General features: G+C 36.8%; 1 long non-coding RNA gene across 3 annotated transcripts in view; it reads right to left on the reverse strand.

The window, feature by feature from the left end:
* Positions 1-1423: 1423 nt before the first annotated feature.
* The window catches only part of LOC105295594, a 47382-nt gene continuing 37530 nt past the window's right edge, over positions 1424-11275 (reverse strand). For 2 of the 3 annotated variants that reach the window (XR_002781606.1, XR_002781605.1), the window contains one exon: positions 2609-2646. This is a non-coding gene — a long non-coding RNA (uncharacterized LOC105295594). Of the gene's footprint in view, positions 2570-2608; positions 2647-11275 lie in introns of those variants that run through there. The other variant, XR_896172.2, reaches the window with a different exon arrangement.

The following is an 11275-nucleotide window of genomic DNA, read 5'->3' on the forward strand; positions in this document are numbered from 1 at the left end:
TATTAATAGATTTTAAAAGGATTACACCCATTTGAAGAACTATTAATATTTTCAGAGAATCAAATATCTAGGTGAAAGTTCACAGAGGGAGTATGTATCATTACAACACAAACTAGATCAAAGTTCAGAACTAGATAGAATTGCTAAACTATTCATTTATCTTATCATAAGACCAGGGAACCTTTAGCACTACAAAGTAGATGTAAAATTTAACAGGAAATTACTCAAACCTAGAACAAAGTAGTTCCACGTACAATGAAAAGTTGTGCAAGACGAAACTGATGAGTGTTAAGTGTCATGCATGATGCAGTGATATATTGCTTAAGATACCGATATGCAGTCAGTCTTTGTAGGAGTCAGAACATCGTTTCATTCTAGAAAAAGTTTTCCATTTGCCCTAGACACCTTCACCCTCTGGGTTACTTTACAAAGTACATTTACCTTAAACCAATAAGTAAAGAAAAGCTTTCTCAAGCTCTTCGAGTTTATTATTCCCCTTTTCTAGACTTTGTCATCAGGGTCTTGTAAGTGTAGACGAGGACTCCAGAGTACATTCCCCTGAGGAGATTGTTTATGAACTTAAGAAGTGTTCAGGAGTGGCCACACTGAGGGCTGGGAGCTGAGGGTTAAGGTATAAAACATCCTTATGTGGCCTTTTGATTTCAAACAAGGCACCAAAGCAACCCAATGAGTAGAGGAAAGTCATTTCAATAAATTATGCTGAAAAAGAAAATGTTCATATGGAAAAAATAAATTTTAACCATTAACAACATGTACAACATATACAAAAATTATTTTGAGATGGACGATAAACCTAAATGTAAAAGCTAAACCCATAAAACTTTTAGAGGAAAACATATAAAAGTGTCTGGATGATTTGGGATTAGACAAAGGCTTCTTAGATAGGACACAGAAAGCAATGACCACAAAAGAAAAATTGATAAAGTAGACTTCATCAAAACTAAAAACTTCTGATCATCAAATGTCACCCTTAAGAAAATGAAGAGGCAAGCCATATACTGGACCAAAAAAAAAAAAAAAAAAATTAACACAGCTTATACCAGATAAAGGTCTGGTATCCGAGATATATAAGAACTTCCTATAACTCAATAATAAAAAGACAGCTCATTTTTAAAAATGGGCAAATGAATTGAATAGACATTTCCCCAAAGAAGATAAGTAAGTTGTCTGCAGCACAGGAAAAGAGGCTCAATATCATTAGTGATGGGGAAATGCAACCTAAAACCAAATGAGATACCACCACACACCTACCAGAATAGCTAAAAAATTTTTAAATGGTGAGGATATGAGCACCAAAAACTAATACATTGTTAGTGGTGTGGGGGCTAAAAAAAATAAATACTTATTCTCCCACCTTCTAAGTTCTTCTAATGGGACTAATAATCAAATTAACAGAGACAAATTAGCAGGAGAAATTCAAATTTTAATACATGCACATAGGAAATTCACATATGCATGAAAATTCCTAAGACAGTGAGACAACATTGGGTATATATGACATTTTGGACAAAGGTGAAAAGGGTGGGGGGCTTGGGCTATTAGACTTTAGAAGTGAGAATAGATGATTTACAGATAGTTGAGGAAGAGTTTAACACACATGGCAGGCAAATTCTTGCCAGATAGCTCAGAAACAATATAACACAGAGGGTATCTAGCTAACAGGCCCCTGAAGGAAAACATATAAAAGTGTCTGGAGCTTTCCTGTTTACCATACTTAATTCTAATTAGGCTAAAATTCCCTTCCTGGAGTAGCCTTTTCCATCTGAAAAAAAATTTTTTTTTTTTTTTTAATTTCTTAGGAAGGGAAAGGGTCAAAGGTTCTAAGTGTTTCATTTCTTAAAAATCAGATTAAAATCAATATCCCAAAAGGCAGTTTCAGGGTGAAAAAAATTACATCTCCTTCAGTGGTAATTAGAGCTTGACAGTATTTTAAGAAAATATTTTCCTCTGAATTTTCTTCAACATACATAGAGGGCAAGCAAAGAGGAAAAAGGTGGTGGTGGGGCGGGTGGCGCGTCACAGAGAAAAAACAGAAGTATGCCAAGGACAGTGGTTAAACAGAGAGAAAAATAATGGGAACAGAGTAAATAACAGAAGAAAGGAGTAGGAATCAGAAGCAAAACGTCAGCTACAAAAGGAAAAAGAGAGAAGCAGGGGAATACCAGTGGGAAGCTAGAAAAATGCTTAAATGAGTTGATGTATACAGAGCCTAAAAAAGTGCCTGCACATGGAACACAGAGTATCAAAATATATTTATTAACTATAAATCAGGAGGAAAATTAAAAGGTCAGGTATTCAATAACTGTTTATTTAATAAATATCTAGCTGCTTTGGAGACATCTAAAATAAATTGGTTCTCAGTGTTCTATGCTAAATAAGTATTGTGGGGGGTTTTTTTCATAATTCTATTTTTACTTACTGCCCACTGTTGTATTAGATCTATATATGAGGCAGCAAGGAATATTCAGGATCTTACCGTGTTTCTCCTTTTGTGGCAAGAACCGCATGAGAAGCAAATGAGGGCCTCTTACTTAAGGGCTTTTTCAATCTGTAAAAATGAGGACAACTATTAAGTAACTCACTTGTGGCTGAAGAAAAACTGCATTGCTGAAATTCAGTCTTCACCTGAGGAAAGAAAAGCTCATCATGAAACCATGATTACACTCAAGGTTCTGTTTAGAAATGTGATAGTAGGCTGGAACACCTACTTCATAGGAAAGTCTCCAACTGTGTCTCAGTTTCCCTGTGCAGGTTGTAAAATGTACAAGTAACTAAAATGATTTTAAAGCACTCTTCAAGTATAAACAGAGCACCCCTCCTCCTTTAGGCCAACATTACCTTTCCTCTCCTCAGGTCTACCAAAAATGAATTCGTGCTACTGTTATTCTTCCTTATTCCAAATTTTATCAGACTATTAACTTAGGACCTATTAATCATTGACCTGGCATGAACTTTTCTTCTCCTGGGTTTCATAGTGTGTGTCCTACTTTACCCATAGTAAAGCTTTCGCTGGAGTTTTCTGGAATGCCCATTAATCGATTTGCATATGTTGAACCATCCCCGTGTCCCTGGGATGAAGCCCCTTTGATTGTGGTGTGTAATCTTTTAATATATTGCTGTATTTGGTTCGCTAGTATCTTATTTAGGATTTTTGCATCCATGTTCATGAGAGGTATCGGTCTGTAGTTTTCTTTTTTGGTATTATCTGTACCAGGTTATGTATCAGAGTAATATTGTCTTCATAAAATGAGTTAGAAGGTATTACCTCCTCTTCGATTCTTTGGAAGAGTTTGGGGAGAATAGGTTTTAAATCTTCTTTGTTTGGTAGAATTCACTGATGAAGCCATCTGGTCCTGGACTTTTATCTTTTGGTAGGTTTTTGATGCTTGTTTCAATTTCTTTACTTCTGATCAGTCTATTTAGATTTTCCAGTTCTTGATTCAGTCTAGGAAAGTTGTATCCTTCTCAATACTTGTCCATTTCTTCTAGGTTATTAAATTTGGTGTTATATACTTTTTCATAGTATTCTTGTATAATCCTTTGTATTTCTGTGGTGTCTGTCATAGTTTCTCCTCTTTATTCCTAATTTTGTTTGTGTCTTTTCTCCTTTTTCTTTAGTGAGTCTAGCCAGGGGGTTGTCAATTTTATTAATCTTCTCAAAGAACTAGCATTTTGTTGCATTTATTTTTTTCTATTGTTTTTGCGTTTTCAATTTCTTTAATTCTGCTCTAATTTTGATTATTTCTTTCTGCTGATTTTAGGCTTCATTTGTTCTTCCTTTTCTAGTTTTTTAAGATGAAGCATTAGGTTGTTAATTTGGGCTCATTCTTATTTTTTGAGATGTAATGATATGAACTTTCTTCTTATGACTGCTTTTGCCGTGTCCCAAAAGTTTTCATATGTCGTACTATTATTATTATTCATTTCTATGTATTTCTTGATCTCTCTTTTTATTTCTTCTCTGACTCATTTGTTCTTCAGTAGTATGTTGTTTAATCTCCATGTGTTATGGTTCTTCATGCTTTCTTTTTACAGTTGATCTCCAGCTTCAAAGCATTATGATCAGAGAATATGGTTGGTATGATTTCAACCCTCTTGTATTTGTTGAGGCTATCTCTGTGTCCCTGTATATAGTTGAGTCTTGAGAATGTTCCATGTGTACTAGAGAAGAATATATAAGCAACTGTTTGGGGATGAAAGGCTCTGTAAATGTCAATTATGTCCAGTTGGTCTAATTCGTCATTTAAGGATGTTACTTCCTCATTGATTTTCTGTTTGGATGATCTGTCCATATCTGACAGTGGGGTATTTAGGTCCCCTACTATGATAGTGTTTTGATCTGTTTCTCCCTTTAGTTCTGTTAGTAATTGCTTTATATATTTCGGGGCTCCCTGAGCATAGTATTAACAAGTGTTATGCCTTCTTGGTGTATGATTCTCTTTATCATTATGAAGTGTCCCTCAGTATCTTTCTTTTTTTTATTTTGAAGTCTATTTCGTCTGATATCAGTACCGTTGATACTCTTGCTTTTCTCTGAATGCCATTTGCTTGAAATATCATTTTCCACCCTTTCACTTTGAGCCTATATTTGTCTCTGGAAATGAGATGTGTCTCCTGGAGACAGCATATGGTTGAGTTTTGTTTTTTGATCCACTCTGCAACTCTGTGCCTTTTTATTGGTAAGTTCAGTCCATTTACATTTAGGGTGATTATTGAAATGAGGTTTTCCTATAGCCATTTTATCTTTTGCTTTCTGGTAGATTGGTGTTTCCAATACTTCCTTGTCCATGTGTTTCTGTTTTTTGTTTTTGTTTTTTTCTATCTTGGTTGGGTTTTGTGAATTTTTCCTGTGGTCCTTCTTGTTTTATGTTATATACTTCAGTACTGAATCTTTGGCATGTGGTTACTATTACGAATATGTAGAGGATAGTTATATATATAAATACAGTCATCCATTTTCTTCTGAGTGTGACTTATCTCCATTCCCCTTTGAGAATTTGGATCTTTGAATCTTCCCCCTTTTCTGTTATTGTTGTCTCAATTTGTCCCTATATATGCTGAATGTTCATTACTATCTTGCAATAGCAAATCTCTTATTGTTTAATCTTATAATGCCCTGTTCTTAATAAGGGTTGCATTCCTTTGCTTCTATCTGCCTACTAGTCGCTTTCCTCATAATTATGTATTTTTTTGTCATTTTGTTTTAGGTAAGCTGTCCCCTTTCAGTATATCCTGTAATGCAGGCCTCGTAGTGGAGAATTCCCTCAATTTTTGTATGTCTGGAAAGGTCTTTATTTCTCTTTCATATCTAAAGGAGAGCTTAGCTGGATGCATTATTCTTGGCTGGTAGTTCCTTTCATTTAGTAGTTTGAATATTTCATTCCACTCCTTTCTGGCTTGTAAGGTTTGCGCTGAGAAGTCTGAAAATAATCTAAAGGGTTTTTCTTTATAGGTTACTGTCTTCTATTCCCTGGCTGCTCTGAGAATTCTGTCTTTGTTGTTGATTTTTGATCATTTTAATACGATGTGTCTTGGTAAAGGCCTTTCTGGGTTGAGATAATTGTGCGCTCTATTGACTTCTTTAATTCCAAGCTCCAGCTCATTCTTTAGATTTGGGAAATTCTCGTCAACTATTTGTCCGAAAATGCTTTCCAATCCCTGTTCCTTTTCCTTCCCTTCGGGAATTCCTATTATTCTTATATTAACTCTCCTGATGGTATCAGCTAGTTCTTGTATTTCTCTTTCATTATTTTTCATTCTTCGGTTTCTCTCTTCTTCCTTCTGATTTTCTAGATTTGTCTTCGATATCATTGATCCTTTCCTCCATTTCCCAAGCTTGTTATTTCATTTTTTCAACTCTTCTTTATCTCCAGAAGGTCTATTCTGTTCTTTTTGAGGGTTTCAATCTCCTTACTAAAGAACTCATTCTGCTCATCTAGTTGTTTTTTCAATTCCTGAAATTGTTGATATGATTTGTTTCAGATCTCATTGAGTTTTTTCAGAAGTGCCATCCTGAATTCTCTGTCATTTAAGTCTCATATTTCTATGTAAACTTATTTTCTGGAGATTTTTCTCTTTCTTTCTGAGATGTCTCATCACCTTGGTTGTTCATGGTGTTAAATGGACTATTTCTCCACCTGGACATTAATGGAAGTGTATTCTGCTTCCCCACCACCCCGCCCCGGAAAGATTTATTATATAATGGTCCCTAGCCTGTTGCAAAGGTGTTTTTCTTTTGGTTTCCAGTAGGTGGCGTCTAAGCTTCTTGGATCTCTGCTTATATGAAGTCTTAATAATGTCTTTCTTTTTCTTATAGATGTTTAATCATGTTCGCTACCCTCTGTTCCTGTCAATGTTAGTGACAGTTTTGGTAGCATTTGCTCAGATTCCCCTGCACTCCGCAGTGTTCCATCTCGGATGGTATGGGGCAAGGGGCCCTCTGGGTTGGGAGATGGGGGCTGCGGCTCAGCCTGTTTTGCAACCGTGGTTGGTAAAAATCAACTGTTGTTTCTCTGCTGTACCTGCTTTTCTGCTATCCCTGTTTCTCTGTCTTCTACCCTGATGACTACTGGGCAGCCACATGGAGCTCACAGCTCTCTCAGGCAGGGCTGTTCAAGGAGCTCACCACACCTTCTCCCCTCCCTCTCTGCCTACAGGGAGCTCCAGCTGCAAGAGGCAGCTTCTTTGTTTCTCCCAGTCCACCGCCCAACACCCGGGGTTCTAACCTGTGGTAGCTCTTATATGCAGATTCCACGCTCAGATGTGCTGGTGTGGAGTTTGAGTGTTTTTTGTTGAGTTTTAGATGTTCAGTTTATTGTTGTTTCAAGGGGCGAGATCTAGGGACGTCTCTCCTCCATGATTCTGACATCCTGCCATTTTCTAATAATATATTTTGCAGATCATTTTATATTGGTACCTGTAAATGTACTCCTTTTAAGAGCTGTATGGTAATTCACTGTAAGATGCACAATTTAACCAGGCCCCTGTTCATGGACATTTAGGTCACTTCTAGTCTTTTTCTACCACAGATAATTGTTCAATAAATAACTCCTTACATAGATATTTGTGCATCTGTACAAATACTAGATATCTTTAGAAAAAAAATGTCTAAAAAATTGCTGTTTAAAATTTTGAGGGATATTGCCAAATTGTCTTCCAGTAAGCACAAACCAGTGTACATTCCCAAGAAGGTATGAGAATGCCTGTTACTCTAAACCAAATATGTAATTTTAAAATGTAATATTTGCCAAACTCCTAAGTGCAAATGTCTCTCTTCATAGTTTTAGTGTATATTTCCCTTATTATGGAGATTTGGAATCTTTTCCAGAATTTAAAGGGGCAGATTTGTAAATAAACACAATACAAAATTCCTGTGACAAAGATTTTTCTACAGTGTTCTGGATTAGGAAGAAGGATATGATAAGACTCCAACAGAGGAGGTGGTATTTGAGCTAGGCCTCAAAGAATGAGTGGGAATTCTGCCATGAAGTGCCTTAATCCTAGTATGTAGTAAGCCAAATGCTCAGTAACTATGTGTTGACCTAAATGGCAAAATTAAGACATTCTGGGTGGCTGAGGGGATTTTGGGCTACATAGGGCAAGACACTGACTCAAATTTGTATGCATGACTAAGCAAACCACAGCTTCAGACAGTGGGAATGGCGGGCTCTGGAGGACCAAATGGGAGTTTTGTAATTCATGCTTTCTTTCTTACACTTCCTGGATGCTGAGCGACATCTAATGGCCAAATAGAAAAAAGTCTATATTTTCAATATTTTATTTTCAAGGAAAAATCCCTTGTAGTAACATAAGCACAATAAAAAAGTTTATTTACAGACTTACAGAAAAACAATCTTTCCCCTGTGAACAGAGAGGAAAACTGAACAAAAATTAATTTGTTTGGTTTGGTGTATTGAATGATATGGTAGTGAAACAATGTTAGAATTAGAAGAGAACTTAGACCAGTATCCAAGCAATTCATACTATCAATGAGCAAATTTACTTCCAGAGAGAAATGAATTACCCAAAGCTACATAGCTAGGGAATTATTATTGCTCTGATATAGCTATGAACATCGATGAAGTGCCATGTGTACTACATAGGCCACCTGACCTGGTCTGTCTTCCTCTTTTCCTGTGTGATCACCTTGGGAGTCTGACCTCTCAGTTTCCCAGCACGGGCCAGAGAATCATTCCCACGCCAGTACAATCAAGAAAGAACATTGCTCTTTCCTTAGCTCTTACTCTTTCTTCTATTTCCTTCTATAGGGACCACACGACAGTCTCAGGAATGACAATTTGGGGGCGGGGGGGGGGGGGGGGGGGTTGGTTAGGGAGGAGAAAAGGGGAAAAAGAGAAGTGAAGACAAGGGAAGACTTTAACCCTTCTCTGTCCCAGGACTGTCTCCTTTGGTGTTACCAATGCAGGCTTGTGAACTCTGATTTAGCTGAGTTAATTTTGTGTATAAAAATGAGTTGTAGTGCTAGTTAAAATCACAGATTAGACTGGGTTCTTCTCTAGAGATAATGATTCCTTAATCTTTATTCTAATATAGGTGGCCCTTAGGCTACACTTTGGGAAACAAGGACTTGAACCTGGCAAAGAAAAACTACAAGAAACCTTGAGGATGTGTAGTCTCTTGAAATCCAGAGGTTGGCAACTGAATATTGACAGCTTCATTTTCCCAACTAGTGAAAATGACCCCTGCTGGAAGGAACTGATTCATGTTTGAAAGAGTGTGTTCAGTAATCTCTGAAGCACTGAAATATTTTTTCCATTCTTGGTGTGCAAACAGACTGTTGGCCTTCTTCAGTGAGGCAGGCTCAGACAAAAATCTCAGCAGGCCTTTCCGAATAGCATTTTTTCATCGATGAAATTAGGTCAAAGAGAAAATTCAGAGCAGTTTGAGGAGAGAAAAAAAAAAATCCCTGCAATGCCGCATATAGCTGGGGGGCAAGAAGATAACCCACCAGCTTTGTTTGCCCTGGTGAAACCTGATGGCTTGTGACATGAATCTCCGGCCTTCCTGTTATCTGCAGCTGCCTTCTGAGTCACTGTGGATGGCAGGGGAGGGCCCTCTAACTGCCAGGGAACAGAAGACAGACTGACTGACCATATGACTTTTAGGGGAGGCCACTGTGCTGGGCCAATTTAAAAATTAAAGAGCAACTGCAACATTGCCTATTCCCATTTATTTTAAGACTTCTTTAATCTAGTTTTGTCTATGACTGCAAATCAGCAGAAGGCATAAAAAATAAGCTGGTAAGTAGAACTCACATCTGGTAAGTGAGAACTGGTGCCAGTCCTATTAGTCACTAAGATCATTTAAGGGTGGAGTGCATTAGCAGGATAAACATTAAACCAAAAGCAACACTTCCTTGTAACAGTTGGGGTTTCCTAAGAAATCTTTAAAATAAAAATCTGGATGCCTAGGTAGGCAAATACAATAGTTAGAAAAGCCAACCTTTTCTCTTTCTACTGTCCTCGGCTATTACAAGATGGTGTTGAGTGTTTTATACTCTGTGACTTAAGATTTCTCTATTAAACATGTTTACATTGTAAGAAGGCCTCCCCAAAATTTAAAACATTTAATCTTTTAAACAGAAGCATTCAAGAATCACTCCAAGTAATAGAAATAGCACTGAGGTATAATATATTTGGACTTAGCGTCCTGTCTCTCTACCCAATGCCTGGATGCAAGGGGTACTTAATAAAGACATAAATTGACTGCGTGATCAACTTATGAGTTGTACAACAGTTATAATGATCGATTCACTTCTCTGAGCCTTTATTTTCACCTCTTTTGCCTACCTTACATAATTTTTGTGAGGATCAAATCAAATAATGTGCATTGAAGATCTGCTCTCTTATATCAGAGAAATTCATTATATATCTCTGAAAGGATAGATAAGAAACTGGGTCATGTCTGGGCAGGAGAACCAAGAGACAGGGGTCCTGCTAGGCAAAACATTTCCTTTTCATTGTATATACCATACCTTCAACCGTTTTGTGAAAAAAGTGAATATGTAAGAATATTTAATATGAAATTTAGGCTTAATAAAACTTCATGAAAATGCAGAAGCATGTTATTTCGTTTATACTCATATCTGTTATGTTGACTGCAAGTGTGAACCAGGTGTGTTCTATGTGAGAATTAAAATTACATAGTAGAAAGCTGCATATCTTTTAGGGTTACATTTCTTGTCTGATGAAAATCAATTTCTTTAAACTATTTCATACAATGGAAACATTAGCTCACAGACACTTGAAAAGGCAAGAAAGAAAGAACAGTATGGAATTTATATACTAGAATCTGATGTAGTACTTGTAAATCTAAAGATTTTTTTATCCCGAGAAAGTCCAAAAACGAGACTACTGTAATAACCCAGTAGAAAATATACCGTAAGCTTATTGTGTGCCAAAAAATTTTACTCGTTTAATACTTTGACATACTTATACCTCTTCTTTGATTAGAGCTTTGAAAGTAGGGAGGGAGAGTTCACTGAAAATTAGAACTATATCAGAGAATTGCATCTGGAATATACAAATATTCACCTAGATGTTTCAATAGTACAGCAATAACTACCCTATGACCTTCTAAAAAATAAATCTGAGTAGAAGTGATGGTGAAATCTTTCCTTAAGGTCCTCTTTCTCAATAGACTATAATTCAGCAATTTTTAATCTTCAGTTACCCAGAAAAGGATTGAGTAATAAATGTGGTAATCATAGATAGTCATCAGCACTGTCCAAAAGAATATGCACCCCTTGAACAATTCAAGAGGAAACTAAGAAGCAAAAATGCAGGATTTGTTTCCCCATAAGCAGGACACAAGAATGTCCATAACCATTACCAAGTATTAATCATTTGAGGATCTCCTTCTCATTAACCTCAGGAGATTATCATGTCTCTTCCTTACTGTCAGAAGACCTAGAGCTCTGTCCTGGCCCTGTGCCTTTAAAATTTTAAAACCCTTGTCTTTATTTTGAAACCAGAATAACAGAGAGACACAGCACGCAGCATTATCATTGCAAAAGTACAGAATCTTGAGCTGAAAGAACCTTAAAGATTATCTCCTTATGTAGTTGTTGTTTTTGTTTTTTTTAGCAAACTCCTTTATTCAAGCAAAAATATAAGAAGTAAAATGAAAGCTAAACAGTTTTGCCTGAAGGAGGGCGGGCCTTTGATGCCTGCTTGCTAATCTCCCCAAGCCCTCCCTCCAGTCCTTCAGGGGAGCCCTAGGTCTCTACGGTACA

Source organism: Pteropus vampyrus, unplaced genomic scaffold (genome assembly GCF_000151845.1).
Source record: "Pteropus vampyrus isolate Shadow unplaced genomic scaffold, Pvam_2.0 Scaffold109, whole genome shotgun sequence".
Taxonomy (NCBI): domain Eukaryota; kingdom Metazoa; phylum Chordata; class Mammalia; order Chiroptera; family Pteropodidae; genus Pteropus; species Pteropus vampyrus.